We start from the raw sequence: 21,974 nt of genomic DNA, 5'->3' as shown, positions 1-21,974 counted from the left end.
GAACGAGTACACAACGTGTTCCACGTATCTCAGCTAAAGAAATACATACACGATCCAAGCCACGTACTCCAACACGAGACCGTGGACCTCGACGAGTCACTAGTATACGAAGAGAAACCCGTAAGAATCCTGGACACCAAAACAAGAAATACCCGGAACCGAGTCATGGAAATGGTGAAGGTCCTCTGGACCAACCACGGGACCGAGGAAGCCACATGGGAACTTAAGGACACGATGAAGGAGCGGTACCCCGAGCTGTTCACTCCAGGTAACTAAGAGAAAACTTTCTTTTCTTCACCCGGGGCCAAGCTTCGGGGACGAAGCTTCCTGTTAAGGGGGGGAGAGTGTAACACCCCGTGTTACGAATCCTAAAACCAACTGATTAATTAATTAATTAATAACCCAGGAGAAAGAATAAATTATAATGATTAATTAGGGAAAAAGGCCACCATAGCCCATGGGCCCAAATATATAAACCCAACCCCTAACCCCAATAGGATTAAACTCTAAATAAACCCTTGGATCTATAAATAGGGAACTTAGGGAGCACCTAGAACCCCGACATGCCTAGACGCCCCACCACCCCAGGAGAGCTCCAACAATTCCCTTAGAAGAAATCAAGAAAGCAAGAAAGCTTAAAGAAAGATCCTTCATAGCCAAGGAATTAATTAAGGCTAAGAGGTAACCCATGTCTCAACAAAACCTATTTTCATAGCTATGATTTCCCCTTAGGGTTTCCCCCATATGATTGTAAATGGCGAATTACTATGATTATTATTGATGTTGATTTAATGATTCCATGGGGAATCTTGATAATCTTGATATTGGGAGTTCCTTGATAATTATGATGTTCTTGATGATTAATTGGGATTTTGATGATTATGTGTTGTTTTTGATGACTATGATGTTCTTGATGATTAATTTGTATCCTTGATGATTATGTGTTGTTCCTACCAAATCTTGCAATTAGAAGACGAACCGTATTCTTGTCGATATAAAAGTGATTAGAACCCTAGGTTGTATCGTATGATCTTATTCTTGGATTATCGGGTGGGAAATCGCATGTTTGGGTGTTGATTATGATTAGAAAAGCATGTTAGGTTATGTGCCGTTCGTCTATCGTATTTGATCCGTTAATTGTCTATGTGTTGTCGTTAATTACGTTGAAAAGTGTCTAAGCATGGTTTCGGGTTCCACAACGGTTCCCAGGACGAAAAGTGATGAAAAGAGTCAGTGGGGGGGTAGGTGGGGGTAGGGGACCCGCCACCTACCCGCGGCAATCTCGGGTAGCTCCAGCAGCGGGCAGCCGGCGGTCGGGCAGCTGCCCGCCGGGCACCCGCTGCCCAGAACAGTGACAGCCGGCGGGTGGACCCCCACCCACCGGCTACCCGCTGGAATCTCACCCCACCCGGGACCTCGGCTTCCCCGTTTGATGTTTCCCCCGATCCCCGTGGTGTCCCAACGGACCCCGTTTATCGTGCCTATGTCTAGTTTGATGTTTCGGGTACCGTTCGTAGGTTTATAAGTCTGTTATATCGCATGCTAGATGAATTGGTATCCGATTGACCTAGGTGAAAGAAGTATGAACCCCTTAGGACTACTCTTAGTATGTGATGGATCACGCATAGGTTTGTTATATGCTTTACCCCCTTCCCAATGTGTAAACGTGGGTTGCATGTGCTTGCTATGTGTTATGTGTGTGTGCCACCCCAATTCGGTTGCAATCGGATTGGTTATCCTGAGCTGCGGTTCAGAAGTTGGCTGCGGTCAGATGACATTCTCTTGGGCTGCGGTCCACCGTTTGGTTGCGATCAAACGTTTCTATACGAGCTGCGGTTCGTCCTTTATCCTGGCTGCGGTCAGATGACACTCTCTTGGGCTGCGGTCCACTGTTTGGTTGCGATCAAACATTATGATGAGCTGCGGTTCATCGGTCGGTTGCGATCGACCTCCTCGTGTTGCGATACGGGGCATGGTGCTGCGGGGCTGTGTCAGAGCTATATGCGCTGACCCTCATGTATGGGCATGCGATCGGTCCCGTGGCGCCAACAATGTGCGTTATGTGTGTGATATGGACGAGTTGTGACTATGATGCCTTGGGATGTGACTATGGGTTTCATATTGGGGATTGTTTATGATGGGATTATGATTACCGTTTATGCCTTGTTGTAACTGCTTTATCTATTGTGAAATGCTTATGCTTGCTATGTCTACTGCTGGCGTCTAGCCTTAACTGTTGAGTCATTCCCGGTTTTAAAAGCTAGAGTTCGTAGGATATATCTTCATGCTCATAATGGTTTTCGTATATCTATATATATATCTCTATATGTATTGTATTTCAACGCGTTGGAGTGGGTTACCAGCATCTCTTGCTGAACAGATATATTTGGCTTTCATGCACAGAAAAATAAGTCACTGGAGCGCGCTAGAACTCGGAACGTAGAAGTAGATAGTTCCCTTTTTCGGCCTGCGTGCCATATTATGCAATTACATTATTGAGGACATTAGTTAGTTAGCCTGTGCACCTGGGTTCTCTAGCTCAGGTGTGGCATAGCACCCCGTACACTTGTATTACGTTTTGGGATTTAATGAGATAATACCTTTATTTTATAAGTTTTAAATGTCTTGAAAATCTGGGGTGTTACAGGTTTAGTGAATTGAAGCTCCTGAATTGATTATGCTGTAAGATTATTTATTTATTTTTATTATATAATTCTTATGCATTTGGGTATTAAATATTCTTCTAAGTTATTTGAATAATTGTATCATTTAATTGCTAGGGAGACCTACTAGTTATTTACTTGATATAATTATTTGCTATATTAGATAATGTTGTGCTACAAATTATTCTAATATTCAGTAGCAACTGGGTTAATTATTGACGGCTTAGTGATAATTGGACTCGGGTAGAATATTTTCCTAAGTTAAATGCAACCGCTTGTGCTTGTGTTATTTAGTTTGTCGGTTTTCCTAGTTCCTATTGCAGCTATTAAATTAAATCTATAGCGCTTGTCTTAGGTTATTTAGTAGTTAGGGGTAATTAAACCGCGTGTGCTTTAGTTACCTATAACTAAGGAAAAATGGAAATGAAATAATTTCACGACAAATATTCAGTTGCATATTAATTACTTTACTAATCAATGATCAGTGCTTTCAATATATTAGTTTCATTGCTTTATTCGATTTATTTAATCTCTTGTTTATTTAAATTATCTTTTACTTAATCTTTATTCTCGTTATTTTCCAAACCCCCCCATTATTTCCTTGAGCACAAAAGTTAAACTAGTTACTCCTCGTGGGATCGATCCTTACTCCCGCTACTACGTTTGTAAGGTTTTAATTTGGGAGCCTACGACAGCTCACCACAAAACCGGAATAGACTCGACAGATAGGGATAAGCACATTCAACAGTCATATCAAGCATATAAAGATACCAGCATATATCCTACGGTCACAGATTCACTTTATCACATTTATCTCATCATTCATTTTATCACACAAGCACACTTTGGTGGTGCCACAGGACGAATCGCTTGCCCATACATGAGGGTCAGCGCATATAGCTCTGACACGGCCCCGGAGCACCTTGCCTCGTATCGCAACACGAAGGGGTCGATCGCAACCGACTGGAACCGCAGTTCATCATAATGTTTGATCGCAACCAAACAGTGGACCGCAACCCAAGAGTGATCATCTGACCGCAGCCAGGAATACTAACTGCAGCTCATGTAAAACGTTTGACCACAACCAAACGGTGGACCACAGCCCTATATAATATTTATATACCTGACCGATCACAACCGGCCTGGTTAACAGTTGGTATGGTTCTCAACCCATCCAACTGCCCGTATAGCCAATTTGATCGCAACCAAATTGGGGTATCATGCACACATAACACATAGCAAGCACATGCAACCCACATTAGCACATTGGGAAAAGGGAGAAAACGTATAATGAAACCTATGCGTGGTCATCCACATACTAGGAATAATCCTAAGGGGTTCATACTTCTTTCACCTAGGCCAACGGGATATCAATTCAACTAGCATGCGATACACAAGACTCTTTTATCCTACGAACGGTGCCCGAAACATCAAACTAGACTTAGGCACGATAAACGGAGTCTGTTGGGACACCACGAGGGTCGGGGAAACATCAAACGGGGAAGCCGAAGACCCAAGGTGGGCAAAATCCAGCGGGTAACCGGCGGGTGGAGGACCACCCGCTGGCGACAAGCCTCCGGGCAGGGGGTGCCCGGCGGGCAGTCGTCTGCCCGCTGCCGGCAGCGTTACTTTCGGGCAGCGGGTAGGTGGTGGGTTCCCCTACCCCCACCTACCCCCGACTAACTCTTTATCGAAATACTCGTCCCGGGATCCTTTGTGAAACCCGAAACCATGCTTAGACACTTTCAAACGCAATTGATGACACCACGTAGACAATTAACGGATCAAAAGCAAGAATCATATAGCACATATCCTATCATGACTCCTAAGCATAATTAACACCCGAGCATGCGAATTCCCACCCAAATAAATCAAGAATACCACAATATGGATTTCACGATTCATCCTAGGGCTCTAATCATATTTAAATCATCAAAATCATAGTTCATCTTTTAACATCAAGAAAGATCAAGATTTAGCAAGAAATCACATAATCATTAAGAACTTCTTATCATCATCAAGATCATCCAGAGCACACATAAATCCATCTCATTAATCATCAAGATTATATCATCAATATCACAAACGATTTATCAAGACACGAGTATAGAGAAGAAGCCAAAGAAGGAGATCATAGCAAAGAAAATAGGTTTTGTTAAGACATGGGTTACCTCTTAGCCTTAATTAATCCTCCCTTGGCTATTAAGGTTTTTCCCTAAGATTTCCATTCGTTTGATATCCCTAGTCTTGGTGGTGGGGAGTCCCTTGGGAATTCTTGTGTGGTGATATCTATTGTGTTGTGACTTCTAGGTGCCTCCTATGTCCTTATATATATATATATCTAGGAGTCCTAATTAGGGTCTGAATGGTATGGGTTTACTAATTCTATTCTTTATAGGACTAAGGGTTTGGTTTAGGGATAAGGGTCCATGGTCCATGGTGAACCATATTAATTAATTAAAGGGAATCCTAATCATGATCTGAATAGTAAAGGCCTACTTGCTTTATTTCGAATAGATAATTAGGTCTAAGACTCCTAATTAGAATCTGATTTGTAAAAAGGTTTACTCTCTTTATTCCTAATAGGCTTAAGACTCTAGTCTAGGCAAGGGTCCACCATCCATGGTGGACCACCTTAATTAATTAAAGGGAATCCTAGCCAGATTAAATCCCTTTTTAATTATTATTAACGGAATTAATTAAATAATTAATCAGGGATTGAAGGCCGTAACTCGGGGTGTTACACACATCAAACAACAACAGGAATCAATCAACAGATCACAACGAAGATATGAAACCATACTCAATCAAGGAATGGGTCACAGCCCAACAACAACAACGATGAATAACACAAGTTATTATCAACCAATAGGAAGGTACAAACAACACACACGCTAGCATTTAAACACCGAACTAGCATCATCAAACGGGTAAACCAAAGGTAGTTCCGAAAAACACACAAGACTCATCACGGTTCAACGAAACACAATGTTGAACACTTAGCACGATTCAAGACACCAAAACCTACATGGATTCCTACCATATAGTTCTAGACATACGAAACATCAAGAAGACACTCAAATAAAACAAAATGACTTGAATCAAAGAAAATGCCAAGCAATGGCACAAAAGAACCCTAAACACATGCTCTAGATATGCATTTTCACAAGACAATGTATAAACACTCACATTTCGTGCAAGCTTCTTTCCTTCTTCGATTTTCCTCACTGTCAGAATCACTTTCTTCAGCTTCGGCAGCTTCCGGTGCTTCCACATCTTCATCTTGGCTTGCTTCCTCCTCAATTTCTTCGTCACCACCCAAACTCTGGACTGCGGGGCTCAACTTCCCGACATGAATCCCAAGCTCCGTTGACAACTCGGCCCTTACTCCTGGTGCTTTCCTTACCACTTCTTCTAACGTGATGTAATCACCATCTTCCAACTGAAACAAATTACAACTCCGAAGATTGGTGGCATCCAACACCAACTTTCCCACGGCTTTCGGAAGACAACCATCCACGCTTACACCCTTTCTAACCAAAGTCCAGCTCAACACCATCCCGTACGGTAGACTTTTCCGGTTATGATCCCGACAGAAAACAATATGCTGCAACATCAAAGCTGGCAAGTTGGACTTAACCATATTCTTGAGGCAGAAGGCAAAGGTGCATTCCAACTTTCCCAACAACTTGCTTTTGTTGTTATTAGGCAACAAACAGTCTGATACCAACATAACCAAAATCCGTTGCTCCGCGGACAACCACTTATTCTCCGGCCTTGAAGCTTGAGTGAAACCACTCGTACGGCCCAACAGATAACTCAAATAATCTCGGTACCCCATGGTATCTGTACTAATCCATGAATGACCACTATACTGAGCAACTCCGGAAGCAGTTAAACTCAAAAGCTGAGCCAGCCTCTTTTCAGATAACACAACCTTCACACCTCTCACTTTATAAGTGATCTCAAGCTTATCACCCTCCTTTGTCACAACCATGTGACGATAAAATTCCTTAACCAAACTCGGGTAAGTCTCGGCCCTAATGGCTAGAAACCCATCCAACAAACCTTGAAATCTAAGCATGTCCTACAAAGAATTAGGAAAAGATTCCAGATCGTAAGCTTTACCTTCAAGAACGAGGTAATGGGCATCCACCCATTCCGCTTTTCTTGCCAAACTTGACCTTCTAGGCATGATTAATGATGACCCAAAGCTCAACAAAAAGGACCCAAGACTTTCTCTCCTCTTTTTCTTCTTCTTTATCTCATCTCGCTGCCTCTCAATCTCCCGCTGCTCTTTCGGCGTCACGGCAACGAAGCAGAACGGCGGCGAAGCTCCGGCATACGGCGAACGGCGGCGGCTGTGCGTCGGTAGGCTGCTGCGCCGGCGGTGGGGTAGCGGGTTGCTGGTGGCGACGGGTGGGGGTGGGTGCTCGGTGGTTCACGGGTAGGGTGCTGCGCCGGTGGTAGGGCTCTAATCATATTTAAATCATCAAAATGATAGTTTATCTTTAAAATCAAAAACATCAAGATTTATCAAGAATATCACACAATTATCAAGATCCTGTTATAATCATCAAGATTATCAAGATCAACACATAAGATCATCTCATCAATCATCAAGATCATATCATCATCATCATAAAAGGTTTATCAAGACACAAGCATAGAGAAGGAGCCAAAGAAGAAGATTATAGCCAAGAATATACGTTTTGTTGAGACATTGGTTACCTCTTAGCCTTAATTAGATTCCTTGGCTATTAAGGTTCTTTGTCTAAGATCTCCTCTTCTTGATTTCTCCTATGTTAGTGATAAGGGAATTCTTGTGTGGTGATATCTATTGTGGTGTGACTTCTAGGTGCCTCCTATGTCCCTATTTATATATCTAAGAGTCCTAACTAGGGTCTGAATGGTATGCTTTGCTAATTCTATTTCTTATAGGACTAAGGGATTGGTTTAGGGATTAGAGTCCATGGTTTATGGTGGACCCTTCTTAATTAATTAATGGAATTTAATTCTCTTTTTATGGTAAGTAATTAAATAATTAGTTTAGGTTAGAGGCCGTAACACGGGGTGTCACACCCCCCCCCCCGGCCCTTACAAGAGGCTTCGTCCCCGAAGCCGGTGCGTGGATCCATTCTTTCACCCCTTAACGTCACGTATTTTGGCCTCCTGATTAGGATTTGTGACTTCACGTGTCGCTTTACTAGGGGCAGGATGGAGCTTTGGTGCAGTGGTGTTTGGGAAGGATTGGGTCTACCTTGGTTTCCTGTTCCCGAGCTAGATGCCCTGCGTGTGCCCAACATGGTCTCGATTGCTGCCACTCTTTGATCTAATCCGTGCGTTGAGCGGATTAGGGACGAGAACCATTCGTCCATGATTTGATTTTGCCGAGTAAGTTGCGCGAGGATGCGCTCATTGACGGACTCTTCATTTCGGCCTTCTGGATTTCCTCTCTCTTGCGCGGGTGCAGGAGGGTTAGGTTCGCTATCCTCCTCTTGTTCCTCATGTTCCTCTTGTCTTCCACATTCTTCCATTGCTCGCCTTAGCTTCTTGTTGGAGATATCCAGTTGATCAACCAACTATCTTCGTTCTTCCACGGGTTTTAGGCAAACCTCCTCGAGAGTGATGTATTGTCCCTCTCCGATATAGTAGATGTCGTTGCGGCGGAGGTTCTAGGTATTGAAAACCATCCCGCTTACGGGTTTGATCTCCGTGTGGCTTCGGTCCACCCCCTTTTTCTCCATGATCCAATTTAGGATCATTCCGTAAGGTAGACTAACCCGGTTGCTAGTCTTGCAAAACCGTAACACCCCCTAAAACAGGCTAAATAAAAACCATAAAACATGCAGATAACACAACTAAACAACAAACACAGCGGAAGAATAAAAGATAACTAGATAAATAAAAATCCGAGTCATGTGGTGTTATGCCACGTTCACCAACAAAGATGAACGCTACGGCAGAATCTGCATTGTTTACAACTATCCAAAAGTCACCAAAGATCTACAACTAGATAGGCACACAGGCCATAAACCAACGGGAGAGCTATGCTAACAGGCACTAGACTGCGCACTCGCCTAGACATCACCTGAAAGAACACAATAAAACATGGGACGACGCCTGGTCAGCGAATAAAGCTGGTAACCCACCAATACATGTGAAATAACATACATAAGTAAGATATAAGTTGTAAAGCCATTTTCGAAACGGAATACATAAGTATATAAGTCAAAAACCAAGATCAATAATCAACACAAGACTCAACACTCTCAACAACAACACGGGAACACATCCCAAGGCCACAAGGAACAACATGAGTCACAAGAAGAGTCAAGGCATGATCTATCATCACTCAATAGATCAAAACCCGACAAGCACAACGCAAAGGAATAAGACTCACCCAACAGCGACACATGCCAAGGCAACACCTGCCTTTGTGACTACACATGTCACAAGAGAATAACTCACCACAATGGCTACACGAGCCCTCGTGACATCACCCATCACGAGTTGATATGCCTTCCTTATGCCCGGTTCCAACCTTATGGTTACCCCCAACCTTGTATCTTCTTTCCAACCATTACCTCCAGGACCCCTGTACTTCTTAGTCCAACCTTTTCCCTCCTAGGATCGTCGTCCCCCACCAACGAGACCACCAATTTCATAGTACACGAGGGTACCGTACACACACACGGCAACACATGCCACCCAAGAATCACGTGAACCTTACACAAAGGCCACAACTCCATAATCACGTCACGGCCACCACGAGGACAGCAACAATACCTTGGTGACTAGTGTCCCATTCCACTAATCGTGCAATCCAGGTAAAGCCACACACATATCACACCACAACAGGAATCAATCAACGGATCACAACGAAGATATGAAACCATACTCAATCAAGGAATGGGTCACAGCCCAACAACAACAACGATAAATAACACAAGTTATCATCAACCAAACGGAAGGTACAAACAACACACACGCTAGCATTTAAACACCGAACTAGCATGCTTATCAAACGGGTAAACCAAAGATAGTTCCGAAGAACACACAAGACTCATCACGGTTCAACGAAACACAATATTGAACACTTAGCATGATTCAAGACACCAAAACCTACATGGAATCCTACCATATAGTTCTAGACATATGAAACATCAAAAAGACACTCAAATAGTTCCACAGAAGAACATCGGGAAGTCAAAAGACCAAATACCGAGTCAAAAGAATCACGGGGAACAAATCCCCAAACAACCAACATTACGTACCCGCGGGTGGGTCCACGGGTAGGCCCCTACCCGTGGTCCTGCCCGCGGGTACAGGCCTACTCCGCCATTATACCCCGCGGGTGGGCGGCGGGTGGGCCTCCTACCCGCCGTTCCGCCCGCGGGTACCACCTGTACCACAAAAACACACTTCGCGGATTTTTCATCTCCAACTCAAATTCAAGTCCAAATCATGCCAAATACAACAAAATGACTTGAATCAAAGGAAATTCCAAGCAATGGCACACAAGAACCCTAAACACAAGCTCTAGATATGCATTTTCACAAGATCATGCATTAACACTCACATTTCATAGCAAAACACATGTAGAATCCAAGAAATCACATATAGGTAAGCAAAATAGGTTTTGTAGAGCATGGATTACCTCTTGTAGACTAAACACTTCACTTTACACCTCAACAAGCTCCTCACAAGACTCACTTTCCAAACCCACTTCAAGAACAAACCAAAAACACAAGATGAACTTAGATCTTACCCTCCTAGATGACCAAATATAGGAAAGGTTGAATCTTGGAAGCAACTCTTGAAATCTTGGCAAGGTTCCAACTTGGCTTGGAAGAAAAGCTACTCACCCTTTAGAGAGAGGGTGGAGCTAGATTTTTAGAAAGTGTAGGGATAGAATGAAGATGGTCTACTAGGTTAGGTTACAATACTAACACCATGTGAAAGGTCAAGGATACCCTTACTAACATTAGGAAATGTAAGGAACAAGGGAACTCTTTACAAAGCTCAAGGTACAACTTTGACTTTGGAGTTGACTAGTCAATTATTAGTTCCCAAGTATTGAATTTTCAGGATTTTAGGAATTAATTCACCAATTGAAATAGGATTAATTACTCAATTAATCCGCTAATTGGATTTGGATTTTGGGGTGTCATAAAAACTCTATGTGTTTTAGCATAAGGGCTGTTAGATTGAACTTGACTTTGTGTTCTCCCCACATCTTTACTCTTATTGTCTGTGGGCAACAAGCTATCGGTTACAATCACGACTAGTAGCTTCTGTTCGGCAGTTAGCCATTTCCTATTTGGCCAGGTGGCCGAGGTGATGCCTTCTTCCTTCCCGAGTAGGTACCCGAGGTAATCCTTATACCCTGTCCCTTGGGTACCGATCCATCCCTTCCGGTCATAGTCTGACACGCCCGTGGTGGTCAGTTTTAGGAGTTTGGCCAAGCGGCCTTCGGAGAGTACTATCTCCTTGCCTCAGACTTTGGTGGTGATTTCCAACTTGTCACCCCGTTTGACGGCTACCAAGTGGCGATAGAATTCTTTCACCAACTCGAGGTACGTATCTCGTTTGATTGTGAGATAGGTATCCAAAAGCCCTTGGAAATTAAGCATATCGACCAACTCCGGAGAGAATTGGTCGAGTTCGAGGACTTTACCTACGATCATAGTGTAGTCGGCGTTGTTCCATTCCGGGGTTCGGATACCAATGGGCTTCTTCGGCATTTTGAGATCTCCCTAAGCGGAGATGTTTTTTTTCCTGGTGATGTTTTTCCGGCGAGACTCTGGCGAAGGCTTTCCGGTGATGAGATTTCTCCGGCGGCGAAGGGGGCGGCGCGGCCTGTTGTTCCGGGGTCGATGGCGAGGGTGTGACAGCCTGGGCGGAGCAGGTGGTGCTGGCAGCAGGAGTTGGCCGGGCGAGCGGCGGGTTCGTCGTGGCTGGCTCATCGCGGGTGGCATCCGGGCGATGACGGCGGCGGGCTCGTCGCTGGTAGCCACCGGGCGGTGGCGGCGGGTTGTGCGGGGGGTCGCCGACGGTGTTGCTGGGCGGTGGCTGCTGGCGGGACGGTTGGTGTGTGTTTGGGTGATGCCGGCGGCGTGGGGAGAAGGAGAGAGAGGGAGAGTGAGAGGAAGAAGAAGGGTTTTTTATTTTGGGGTTTTTGTGGGTTTTAGGGACTTAGGGGAGTTTAAGAAGAGAGTGTTCCCTTAATGTTTCAAGAAACACTTATAGCCTAGTGGTGAAGGTTTTAGTCTTGTAAGTGAGAGGTCCAAGGTTCCATTCCCATTGGTAGCATTAGTACTCTTTGTTGAGCATCCTTTGAATCTTTTCTCATCCTTCCTTTGACCCAAATCTTTTCTCATCCTTCCTTTGACCCAAAGTGGTAAGAGGTTTGACTGGTCTTCTTTGTTGAACTTTTGTCCTCATTGGGTGTTGGTTTGGCGACACATGGCTCTAGGGAGACGTTTTAGTCCTTCTTTTTATGCTAATTTATTTGACTTCGTCTTTTATTTATAATAATTTCTAAGTAACTAAACTAAACAAGTAATTTCACTATGAGGGTGCTTTACAGGGGTTTACAGATTATCCTAAGCAGAATTCTTCTTCCTGATTTTCTTCCGGTTGATTTACGGGGTCCTCGTCTCCCGGGACTGTGTTTTCTTCGTTGAGGTTGCCCTCGTTTTCAAGATCGGCCTGTGTGCGGCTCATGACAAATACTTTTATGGGAGCAACATAATTCCCTTGATTGTTTGTGCCCCCGTGTTGGCCCATGATTGTAGGGTGCGAGTTCAGGGGTTGAGTGCATTGGAAGGACCTGTGTCCTTCTCCCCCGCAGTTGAAGCATCGCCAGGGGTTTCCCATGGATTCCTTGCCTCTATGGTCTTTATTGCATCTTAGGCAAAGGGAGGGTCTCGCATTAGTTTCGTTGTTTCTCAAGGGTGGCCCTCGGCCAGTTGGGTTGTTTGGCCGTGTGTTAGTGTCGTTTCTTGTTCTTTTCACAGGTGGTGCCCCACCTCCCGTGTTCCTCTTACGAATCTGTTCCTAGACTCCATGTTGTAGTAGTTGGATTCGATAGAGGTTGGCGGCACTGGAGTAAGCCTCATTGAGGATCCGGGGTCTGCTCACGATAAGTGCCTTCCGGGCTTCGAAGTTGAGGCCCGACACAAACTTTTGGGATGCTATGCCATATCTGAGTTGGAGAACTCAAATGCATAGGCTATACTAACTAAATATCCTTAAAGCAACGTTAATACATCATCATGGCACGCGGGCCGAAAGGATAACTATCTATCTAAGCTTCGGTTCTCTAGCGCGCTCCGGAGTCTACTCATCCGTGCCTGAAAGCCAAATATATCTGTTCAGCGAATAATGCTAGTAACCCACTCCAACGCGTTAAAATACAATATATATATATATATATATATATATATATATATATATATATATATATATATATATATATATATATATGGAAAACCATTTTGAAGCTGAAAGATATATACCTAGGAGACTCTACCTTTAAAACCAGGAATAGACTCGACAATTAGTGACAAGAACATTCAACAGTTATAATAAAGCATATAAAGACACTAGCATATATCATAAGGTCACAAGCATATTTCACATCATTCATATCATCATTCAATCATTATCTTATCACATAAGAACACTTTGGTGGCGCCACAGGAACAATCGCATACCCATACATGAGGGTCAGCGCATATAGCGCTAACACGGCCCCGCAGCACCCTGCCTCGTACCGCAGCACGAAGGGGTTGACCGCAGCCAACCGATGAACCGCAGCTCATCATAACGTTTAACCGCAGCCAAACGGTAGACCGCAGCCCAAAAGTGTATCTCTGACCACAGCCAGGTTATGAACCGCAGCTCACGTAAAACGTTTGATCGCAACCAAACGGTAGACTGCAGCCCAAAAGTGTATTTCTGACCGCAGCCAGCTTAAGAACCGCAGCTCATGTATAACCAATTTGATCACAACCAAATTGGGGTATCATACACACATAACACATAGCAAGCACACGCAACCCACATTAACATATTGAGAAAGGGGAGAAAACGTATAATGAAACCTATGCGTGGTCATCCACATACTAGGAATAATCTTAAGGAGTTCATACTTCTTTCACCTAGGCCAACGGGGTACCAATTCAACTAGCATGCAATACATAAGACTCTTTTATCCTACAAATGGTACCCGAAACATCAAACTAGACTCGGGCACGATAAACAGAGTCCGTTGGGACACCACGAGGGTCGGGGAAACATCAAACGGGGAAACCCGCCGGCTGCTCGCTGCCGGCGATGCCCTTAGGGGCAGCAGATAGGTGGCGGGTTCCCCTACCCCCCCCCCACTGACTCTTTTTCAATATATTGGTTCCGGGATCTTTCGTGGAACCCGAAACCATGTTTAGACACTTTTAAACATAAACGATGACACCACGTAGTCAAATAATGGATAAAAACCAAGAATAATATCGAGCATATCCTAACATGACTTCTAAACATAAATAACACCCGAACATACAAAATCCCACCCAAATATATCAAGAATATCATAATACGAAATCCACAATTTAACCTAGGGCTCTAATCATATTTAAATCATCAAAATCATAGTTTATCTTTAAAATCAAGAACATCAAGATTTATCAAGAACATCACACAATTATCAAGATCCTCTTATAATCATCAAGATTATCAAGATCAACACATAAGATCATCTCATCAATCATCATGATCATATCATCATCATCATAAAAGGTTTATCAAGACACAAGCATAAAGAAGGAGCCAAAGAAAAAGATTATAGCAAAGAAAATACGTTTTGTTGAGACATGGGTTACCTCTTAGCCTTAATTAGATTCCTTGGCTATTAAGGTTCTTTCTCTAAGATCTCCTCTTCTTGATTTCTCCTACGTTGGTGATAAGGGAATTCTTGAGAATTCTTGTGTGGTGATATCTATTGTGGTGTGACTTCTAGGTGCTTCCTATGTCCATATTTATATATCTAAGAGTCCTAACTAGAGTCTGAATGGTATGGTTTGATAATTCTATTTCTTATAGGACTAAGGGATTGGTTTAGCGATAAGGGTCCATGGTTTATGGTGGACCCTTCTTAATTAATTAATGGAATTTAATTCTCTTTTTAGGGTATGTAATTAAATAATTAGTTTGGGTTAGAGGCTGTAACACGGGGTGTCACAGTAATGGTTTTGATATGCCAAATATGTATTTGTAGAACCCCCAATTTTGTTTTATAGGTCTAGTAGAGTCTTAGACCATGGCCGGGAAATTATTTAAGTTGCAAAAGAGAAAAACAAAGGAAGATGCATGAAAATAGAAGAAGAAGATATCAAGCCAAAAATCAAGAATTTGTCTGGAGAAAATGACAAATTGAAGAAGAAGATGAATAACATGAAATTCACGTCGCTACTACTCAAAAAGATTTCCCAGAAGAATTTTCGTTGAAGAAAATTAAGATTGGAAGATTGCATGAATTTGACTTGGGGATCAAGCATCTATCGAAAGAAAGGAGTACATCAAAGAGATTGGAGATATATCCAATAGACCGTACGGACGAGTTGGAAGATGCCTGATATATTATGCGAAATGGCTCAAGTTTGAATCTCACCATCAATAATTTTACAAGGTAAAATTTGAGAAGCCAAAATTACGTTGGGAAGCAAATTGAATTGAGATGAAATTCAAAACCAAGAGAAGAAAATTGAATTGAGATGAAATTCAAAACCAGGAGAAGTCTGGGAGCCAAGGTCAAAGTCAAATTGGGTGCCAATTACAATGGAGAAATTCAAATTGGGCTTGGTGTAACACCCCCTCAAAACAAGTTATAATAAAAGCCTTAACGCATGCAGATACCATAACAAAACACTAGCATAGCGGAAGATAAAAGGGTAATTGGATAACATAAAATCCAAACTGGAGTGTTATGCCACGCTTATCAACACGATAAATGCTACGGCCAAATCTGCATGGTATACAACTATCTAAAAAACTATCCAAAAACTCATAGTCTAAAGCTAAACCAGCTCTCAAGCCGTAGACAAACAAAAGGAGCTACACTATCGGGCACTAGACATCGCACTAGTCTAGACATCACCTAAAATATCACAAAGATAAACATGGGACGACGCCCGGTCATCGAATAATGCTGGTAACCCACCAATACATGTAAAATAACATACATAAGTAAGGTATAAGCTGTAAAACCATTTTCGAAACGGAATACATATATATAAGTGTAAAACCAAGAGTCAAAACCAACGTAAGACTCAACACTCTCAACAAACAACATGGGAACACATCCCAAAACCACAAGAACAACACGACTCACAAAAGAGTCAAAGCATGATCCATCATCACTCAATAGATCAAAACCCGACAAGTACAACGCAAAAGAATAAGATTTACACACCCGGCAACACATGCCTCCGTGACTACACACGTCACAAGAGAATATCACACAACACCGGCTACAATAGCCCTCGCAACATCACCCATCACGAGTTGGTATGCCTGCCTTATGCCCTGTTCCAACCTCATGGCTACCCCCAACCTTGTTTCTTGTTTCCAACCATTACCTCCAAGACCCCTGTACTTCTTAGTCCAACCTTTTCCCTCCGGGACCGTCGTCCCCCACTAACGACCACCAACGAGACCACCAATTTCATAGTACACGAGGTACCGTACACACACACGGCAACACATGCCTTCCCAAGAAATACGTGGACCCATCACTCAGGCCACAACTCCATAATCACGTCACGGCCACCACGAGGACCACTGCAATACCTTGGTGACTAGTGTCCCATACCACTAATCGTGCAATCTAGGTAAAGCCACACACACCACACCTCAACAGGAATCAATTAACGGATTACAACGAAGGTATGAAACATACTCAATCAAGGAATGGGTCACAGCCCAACAACAACAACGATGGATAACACAAGTTATCATCAACCAATCGGAAGGTAAAAACAACACACACGCTAGCATTTAGACACCAAACTAGCTTGCTTATCAAACGGATAAACCAAAGGTAGTTCCGAGGAACACACAAGACTCATCACGGTTCAATGAAACACAATGTTGAACACTTAGCACGACTCAAGACACCAAATACCTACATGGCTTCCTACCATATAGTTCTAGACATACGAAACATCAAGAAGACACTCAAATAGTTCCACAAAAGAACAACGGGAAGTCAAAAGACCAAATACCGAGTCAAAAGAATCAAGGGGAACAAATCCCATCATAACACCAAATTGTTCCCCGCGGGTGGACCCACGGGGAGGCCCCTACCCGTGGTTCCGCCCGCGGGTACACTACCCACGAGGCCATGTACCTGCGGGTGGGCGGCGGGTAGGGCTCTGCCCGTCATTCCGCCCGCGGGTACATCCCTGTGTCCAAAAATAATCCCTTCGGGGATTTTTAGCTCCAAGCTCAAATTCAAGTCCAAAACATGCCAAATCTCACCTAATACAACAAAATGACTTGAATCATAGGAAATGCCAAGCAATGGCACACAAGAACCCTAAACACAAGCTCTAGATATGCATTTTCACAAGACAAATGCATAAACACTCACATTTCATAGCAAAACACAAGTAGAATCCAAGAAGTCACATATAGGTATGCAAAATAGATTTTGTAGAGCATGGGTTACCTCTTGTAAACTAAAAGACTTCACTTTACACCTCAACAAGCTCCCCACAAGGCTCACTTTCCAAACCCACTTCAAGAACAAACCAAAAGATTATAAAGATCCTACTTTTAAGAAAAAGACATCTAAGATGGAACCGAAAACACAAGATGGACTTAGATCTTACCCTCCTAGATGCCCAAATAGGTGAAAGGTTGAATCTTGGAACAATATCTTGAAGTCTTGGCAAGGTCTCAACTTAGCTTGAAGGAAAAGCTACTCACCTTTCTAGAGAGAAGGTAGAGCTAATATTTTAGAAAGTGTAAGGGGTGAAATGAAGATGTCTTCTAGGTTAGGTTACAATACTAACACTTGGTGAAAAGTCAAGAATACCCTTACTAACTTTAGAAAGTGTAAGGAACAAGGGAACTCCCTTCAAAGCTCAAGGTACAACTTGACTTTGGAGTTGACTAGTCAAATACTAGTCCCCTACTATTAAATTTCAGGATTTTAGAAATTAATTCCTCAATTGAAATAGGATTAATTACTCAATTAATCCATGAATTGAATTTGGATTTTTGGGGTGTCAGATCCTCTCCCCCTTCAAAGAAGCTTCGTCCCCGAAGCTTGGGTACGACGAATTAAAACAAACGGTGATAGGAACAACATTGTGACAAGAGGTTCAATAATAAGTTCTTTGGTCAAAACTCAAAAGGTTTCACAAGAATTCCAAACAAGAGGGAAGGCTTATATCAAATCAAGAATTGGCAAGAGTTTACAAAGGGTTGAATTGAGCATCACGAACTCTAGATTTAACACCAACACCGGCTTCTAGACAACAACCAAGAACTAGACAACTACCTCCAAACACCAACTACTAAGCTAGCTAACAACAAGGCAACAAGCAAAGCAAGCAAACACACAAGGCAAGCAACAAACTACCACCAAGCTAACAACGGCTAAAAGGAAACAACAAGGAAAAGGCAAACGGGATTACCACAACAATAGCTAGAACTCCTCACTCTCCGACTCCTCGGCCTCTTCAGACTCCTCGGCCTCCTCAGACTGCTCCTCATCTTCGTCTCTGCGGCTCGAACTGGCCTCAACCTGGTCTAGCCGCTGATGCACGACAATGAACTACGTCTTCATAAAGGCGAAACCCTCTTCGATCAAGCGGTTCTGCTGGCGAAGCAAGGCGATAACGCGCTTCTCGTGTGCCATTGCATCATGCTCTATCTTCATGCGAGCTTCCCTTCTTCGTCGGTTCTCTTCACTATCCGAATCACTTTCTTCAGCTTCGGCAGCTTCCGGTGCTCCCACCACATCCTCACGATCGGCTTCATCCTCGGCTTCCTCATCACCTCCCAAACTCTGAACGGCGAGGCTCAACTTCCCTGCATGAAAGCCAAGCTCAGCTGCCAACTCGGCCCTTTCTTCGGGTGCTTTCCTTGCAATTTCCTCCAGTGTGATGTACTCACCATCATCCATCTGAAACAGATTACAACTCCGAAGGTTGGCGGAATCCAACACCATCTTTCCCACAGCCTTCGGGAGACAACCATCCACACTGACACCCTTCCTAACCAAGATCCAACTCAACACCATCACGTACGGTAAGCTCTTCCGATTGTGATCCCAGCAAAACACCATGTGTTGCAACATCAAAGCTGGCAAGTTGAACTTAACCATATTCTTGAGACAAAAGGCAAAGGTGCACTCCAACTTTCCCAACAAACTGCTTCTGTTGTTATTAGGCAACAAACAATCCAATACCAACATTACCAAAATCCTTTGCTCTGCAGACAACCACTTCTTTTCCGGTCTAGAAGCTTGAGTGAAACCACTCGTACGGCCCAACAAATAGCTCAAGTAGTCACGGTACCCCATGGTATCCGTACTAATCCAAGCATGACCATTGTACTGAGCCATTCCGGTAGCAGACAAACTCAAAAGCTGAGCCAGCCTCTTCTCAGAAACCACCAACTTTACACCTCTCACTTTAGAAGTGATCTCAAGCTTATCACCTTCCCTTGTCACAACCATGTGACGATAAAACTCTTTAACCAGACTCGAGTAAGTCTTGGCCCTTATGGCGAGAAACCCATCCAACAAACCTTGGAATCTAAACATATCCAACAAGGCACTAGGAAAAGATTCCGGGTCAAAAGCTTTACCTTCAAGAACAAGGTAGTGGGCATCCACCCATTCCGCTTTCCTAGCCAAACTTGATCTTCTAGGCATGGCAAGAGATGACCCAAAGCTCAACAAACAAAGCCCACAACCTCCTCTTCTTCCTCCTTACTCTCGCTGCCCCTCTCTCTCGAGCTCGAGCTCTCTCTCTCTCTCTCTCTCTCTCGATCGGCTCTCTCGGCGACAGCAGGTCGGTGCGGCACGGCGGAGCTCCGGCTGCTGCGACGGCGGCGTGGTGGTGGCTTGGCGACGGTGGGACGACGGGCTGGTGGTGGTGGCGGTGAATCTACGGGTTGGGGGTGGGGTTTAGGTGATCTCACGGGTAGAGAAGAGAAGAAGAAAAGAAAATGTGGGATTTTAGGGATTTGGGAGAAATTGGGGAAAAAGATGATTTAATTTGGGGATTTTGGGTAAAGTGGAAATTTTGGTTTATATGGGATTAAAATTGGATAAGTTCTAAGAAAGATAATTGGCTCAAGTGGGTTAGAGGTTGGGTTGATAAAGAATAAGCTTGGGTTTGAAACTCAAAGGTTATAATATAAACATTAGGCTTGGTTTTTAAGCTACACAAAGAAAGGTTTTTGGTATGAATTTTGCTATTTCCAAATTCAAAGAATACTTGAAAAATTTAGGGAGCTCACAAGGAATTGTTGTAAGAACAACCAAGTATAAGGATTGTAGAATTGGCCTAAATCGCGAAACATTACAAGGATGGATTGCTAACTTCACAATGAAGCTTATATACCAAACTAAAGAAATCACTTAGCAAGAAGAGTTTACACTAAGCCCCAAAAGAATTGCTATCAAGGAAAAACATGCCAAGGATTGCCAAGCAAAAGACAACTACGAAACACAAGATAACACTCAAGACAACAACAAACACGATGATCATGGAAAAACAAGGATAAGCTAGAGGAAAGGGCTTACATGCCAACTCATCCTCCATCAAGCCCTCCGACTCAGCCTGTGAACGCGCCATCACAAAGACCCTTCCAGGTGGCCTAGCTCCGACTGCTCCGACCTGAACTCCCTCCCGAAGCTCCTCCGACTCCCGGGGGTGGCGGCAACGCTCTCTGACCGGCAAGCTGGGGACACTCCGCGACTTTGTGACCACGATCCCCGCATAGGAAACACCTAAACGCCTGGCCATGACAATCTTGGCCCGCGTGCACCTTCCCACATCTACGGCAAACAACCGACTTAGCTTGATCTCGATGCTCCACTCTGATAGGTCCTTGAGAAGAAGATGACATGTTCTTGGCCTGGAAACTCGGTCTTGGCTTCTTAAAGGTAGAAGAACCTCCGCCCCCAATCCTCTTCCTAACTTGCTCGAACGATCCTCTCTGAAGCTGCTGCACGCGATACAGATCGGTGGCACACACGTATGCGTCCTTAAGAGAGCTCGGCCTACTCACAGTCAAAGCTTTTCGCGCCTCATAGTTCAGACCGGCCACGGATTTCTCGACTTTAGCGAGCTCTGAAGGCACAAGCGTCCTCGCAAAACGTGCCAACTCCAAGAACCTCTTGTGGTATTCAACCACAGACATGGATCCTTGCTGCAGGTGGAGGAACTCTTCATACATGGCGGCGCGCACATGTGCTGGGTAGAACCTCTCGCGCATTCTTTCCTTGAGCGCGATCCAACCGAACTCGGGTTCTTCAAGAAGAGCCGGACCTTCATGGAACCACCACAAATCCTCTTCTTGGCAAAAGTAGAACGTTGTCAGTTCTACTCTTTTCTCTTCGGGGCAACCCACAACGGTGAAGATCTTGTCAAACACCTGTAGCCACTCTTCCAAAACTACCGGGTCTTCCTCGCCGGCGAAGGTTGGCGGCCGATGTCCCGACACCAAACGACCTACATCACGGTGCCCAGCAGGAGGAGGAGGCGGCACAGCGTGATTGTTGTTCAACAAAGCTTCAATGAGCGTCTGCATGGTCTGAGTCAGCTGGTGAAGATTCTGAGCGAGCAGCTCGTTTGTCGGGGTCTCCGGGGTGCAGGCTCGGGGACGAGGAGGCATCGCAACTTCTACCACAACAACAAGGTTACCAAAAGATAGCAAACAAGCAAAGAACAGAAGGCAACACACAGCTCACCGCGCAACCTAGAGTCCTAAGCCTAACACTTAGCTTCTTAAGGTCGCTTAGAGGTCTCAAACCACACTTAGCCACTTAGAAAGTCTAGACTCAAATCTTCCTAGGCTCAAACCTAGGCTCTGATACCAACTGTAACACCCCCTCAAAACAAGCTATAATAAAAGCCTTAACGCATGCAGATACCATAACAAAACACAAGCACAGCGGAAGATAAAAAGGTAACTGGATAACATAAAATCCAAACTGGGGTGTTATGCCACGCTTATCAACACGATAAACGCTACGGCCAAATCTGCATGGTATACAACTATCCAAAA

The sequence above is a fragment of the Ipomoea nil genome, unplaced genomic scaffold, assembly GCF_001879475.1.
Source record: "Ipomoea nil cultivar Tokyo-kokei standard unplaced genomic scaffold, Asagao_1.1 scaffold1416, whole genome shotgun sequence".
NCBI classification, from domain to species: domain Eukaryota; kingdom Viridiplantae; phylum Streptophyta; class Magnoliopsida; order Solanales; family Convolvulaceae; genus Ipomoea; species Ipomoea nil.
Note: the sequence above shows the minus strand (reverse complement) of the source record.